Source organism: Rattus norvegicus, chromosome 2 (assembly GCF_021556685.1).
Source record: "Rattus norvegicus strain SHRSP/BbbUtx chromosome 2, alternate assembly SHRSP_T2T, whole genome shotgun sequence".
In the NCBI taxonomy this organism is placed as follows: Eukaryota; Metazoa; Chordata; class Mammalia; order Rodentia; family Muridae; genus Rattus; species Rattus norvegicus.
In genome coordinates this window covers 240,721,692-240,725,912 of record NC_141535.1, presented here as the reverse complement: position 1 = coordinate 240,725,912, position 4,221 = coordinate 240,721,692, and positions in this window count along the sequence as shown.

The window sequence follows — 4,221 nt, the reverse complement described above, 5'->3', positions numbered from 1 at the left end:
GTAGTGTGTATGAAGTATGTGTGTGTGTAGTGCGTGTGTGTGTAGTGTGTGTGTGTAGTGTGTGTGTGGTATGTGTGTGTAGTATATGTGTGTAGTGTGTGTGTAGTATGTGTGTGTAGTGTGTGTGTATGTGTGTGTGTGTAGTGTGTGTGTAGTATGTGTGTGTAGTGTGTGTGTAGTATGTGTGTGTAGTGTGTGTGTATGTGTGTGTGTGTGTAGTGTGTGTGTAGTATGTGTGTGTGTAGTATGTGTGTGTGTAGTATTGTGTGTGTAGTGTGTGTGTAGTGTGTGTGTAGTATGTGTGTGTGTAGTGTGTGTGTAGTATGTGTGTGTGTAGTGTGTGTGTGTGTGTGTGTGTGTGTACGCGCACACGCATGCACTCACACAATCCTGTTGATCCTGTTCTGGGTCAGGAGAGCTGGAGACTGGAGGAAGAACCTTGCAAAAAGCTTTAACCTAGGTCAAAGGAGCCTGGTAAACTCTTGAACCCTGAGGGTACACACAGCTCACAGTGATACCCAGCAAATGGCAAGCAATAGGATCAGCTCTCAGAACAAATAATGTTTAATCCACAAGTTTGTACTTCAAATAAGAACTTTGTTTTACTGGTTTTAGGTCTGTATTTTCTCAGTTGTTTCTAAGTTGCTTAAATATATTGTCCGCATCGGTATTGGTCTGACTTCTAGGCTTTTGAAGTTACAGGACCAGTTGTTTAATTTTGCAATGAGAAACACCTACTAATATACTCGGAGTATAGAGTTACCTAATATATGTTTTTTAATTATAACGGTATTTCTGCCTCTCTTTTCTAAATGTAAATAAATGTTTAATCATTTAATTTAATGTTAATTGGGTAATTTTTTTGCATTGCATAAAAATTAAATAAAATAAGTCTCTTCTGAGAGATAAAAATTACTTTTTATATCCATGCCTTTATTGAACACACAAAGAAGAAAAGAAAGGCAAGTTCATGACCTTGTTCTTCCAACAGGTTTTTTTTTTTTTTTGAAAATCATGTGTTTGAAATAATTTTTCATTTTGTCCATTTCTAGCAGCACTCAAATGGCCACCTTGTCCTGAAAAGTGAACTAACTAAATTAACAAAACAAAACAAAACAATGGGAAAAAGAATATCTATTTTTCTTGATCTAAAATATAACTAAGACAGAAACTTCTGGATAATGAGTTTTGCGCTATTAAAACAAGGAAGCAGCAGGCACACTGGAAACATGAACTCACAGACCAGTTCCCCATTGTTTTCTACTAACAATCATTGGGGATTATTTGATTTTTTTTTGTTCCCTGTCATTTCCCATTTTACAAATGAGGGGAAATAAGGCAAAGAGAGGTCATTTGTCTAAGGTGACACAGCCACTGATCGCCAGCGAGGAAGAAGCCCTCTCTGTATCCACAGGACTTCACAACGCCTTCTGCTCCTGCACGCAGTCCTCCTGCATTTACAGACGAGAAAACTGTGTTTCCAGCCTACCGTTCTCTGGCATCTGTTTAAATTACTTAAAAATCAAATGTAATAATTAAGGGAGCTTAAACCATGATCGAGGGAAGCATCTCCCTACAATGCAGGGCATGTGCTTGGCTACAGAGTGCCAGATTTTAATATATTTACAGAATTTAATTGCAGTGTGCCACCTGACAGTGGGAAAAATAGTTATTTAGAGGTGAAGCAAGCATGAGTTATTGTATAAAATTATGCCATGTGGGAATTTGTGGATCAGAAACATTAAATTCTAATGCAGAAGTATTCAGTGTGGGGACACTGAATCAATTTTGTATAATATTTAAAGATATTGAGAAATCACATTTAGAAGATCTTATAAAATGGATTCATACTTTCGTATGTGATTTCCAAAAGGAGGAACTTTGGAGGGCATTTAAATTATTTGTCTCCAAATAGGTAACTGCACACACACACACACACACACACACACACACACACACACACATACAAACACACACACACAAACATACACACACATACAAGCATACACATACACAAACACACACACATACATAAACACACATACACAAACACACACACACACACACACACACTATTTCAAACCTTAAAACGCATATCAGTTTTTATAATCAAAATAAATTTAGAGACATTTCATGGGAACACTTTAAACAGCGTGTTTTAAAATTTGTAATAGGTGCACTACAATAAAAAGAAGCCACTGTGTGCCTTTAACTAGGTTTTTTGTTGTTGTTGTTTTGTTTGTTGGGATTTTGGGGTAGTTCTTGTTTATTTTTATGTACTTGGGACATGCATGCATTCGTGTCACAGTTTCAACAAAGTAGTCATTATAACAAAACTAATGTTCTAGCGTGTAATTTGCTTACTTGTGTTAAATAATGGCTTGGTTAGACATCTCTCTTAGCAGCCTTTCTTACCTCCAATATCTGAAGATTTAAAAGTATTTTAAACACCAGTGAAGGGACTACAGAGCTACACAGATAAAGAGTTCGGTGGGAAATGAGCTTTCTGTCAGTGACACTGCAAGTTCAACATTGGTGAGATTACTACTCAGAACTCTTTTGTCACTGCGAGGTTGAAGAATTAACTTGAGTTTACTCAACAATGCCTTGCCAGAATAAGAGGTTATAGCTCCTTTTGACTTCCTCTTTAATTTAATGACCTTTACTGGTAAGTTCCAGGGATTACATCACATTGCGAGCCAACCTTTTCATTTGGAATTTTACTAAGCACAGCCATTTTTGCCAGATCAAGGAAATGAAGTCAACTGAAAAAAGTGGAAGTGAAATGTTGCAAATTGGAAGTTGTCCTAATGATATAAATAGTGTCCTCAAGTCAACCTTCATCTTCACACCCCACTAACACAATGCCTTCCTTATAACAAATACATGTTAAGTATGGTTAAGTCCTTATAACAAATACATGCATAAATGGTTCAAAACACACACAGGAAGCATGCAGATAGGATAGCACTCTGCACGTGAAGCCACCCCAATATACCTTGAAAAAAACAAAACACAAGATTTTATAAATGAGCCAAATTAAAAAGTGTGCTAATACAGCTTGCCATATTTTTTCTAAAATAATTAAAGAGGTAATTACAAAGAATGTTAGGTATTTTTAAGAAGTTCACCCTTTGCTAAGCTTAATCCAAATTACTTCCTGTGAGAGACATTAAAGCTAATCAACTCTCTAGGAAAAGTAAAACTCAGACCTGTCTTGCATTTTGTGAATGCATGCCCACTTTCTCTTGAAGGCAGTAACACATTACTCTCAATCACTTTGCTACTTAAAGTATTTGCTACAAAGTGTCAAAGGTCAACTGTGCATCTCCCCAACACCTTCTGTCAGGCCATAATACAAATCGATATAATCAATATAATCCTTAGGTCAAATTTCCATGACTCAGTCTTAACCTTCATGTCTACTCAGTCGTGTCCTCTTGCCAAGTAAGACAGGACAGACAGGAGTAATTATCTAGGTTTCATGTTAAGCCTTTGACTTAATGCAGACATTATGTACTGCTGCTAAAGAAAAATCAAGAGAGCTGTTGTTTTGACTAGGGAAATTTAATGTCACTAAATTTTAATGTCACTAAATAGAACTATGTTTGCCCAATATTACAGGTCTTTTATCTTCCTTTTTATTTTCATCATTCTTTGCAAGATTTGCAAGATTATTTTCCCCAAATATGTTAGATAAGTCACACTATTTTCAGTATAACAAAAATCTATATTTAACTTTCTCCCATCCCATATTTTCAAGGGAAGGCGCAGATTCCATCTATAAATTTTGAGTTACAAACCCACAAATTACCTTCAGAAAAACGAGGTGCTAATTAGTAAGTGACTTAAATGTTCTTCCCCTTTAAAAGACAGCCTTGAGTTTCACATCCTAACTGTCTTTAGAAATATTACCTGTATCCAAGCAATATTTTATACTGCAGTTAAAATTGTAGTATTTATCACCTTGAGAGCTTTGAAAGTTTGATAAAATACCTCTTACTTAGCACTTTTCATGTGCCCACGCACTACATTTTGAGAGAAAATGTAGGAATAATTTGTTTATAATGAGTATTAAACTGTAGACTAGTTCTTTCAAAAGAAGTTAAATGAGAGAAATATTCTACCAAATTCTTTAAAACCCTGGCCATACTGCAGGGATGACACGTTATCCTTCAAGATTGATGGAGGTATATTGCCAAATGAATTAGCTATCTAATC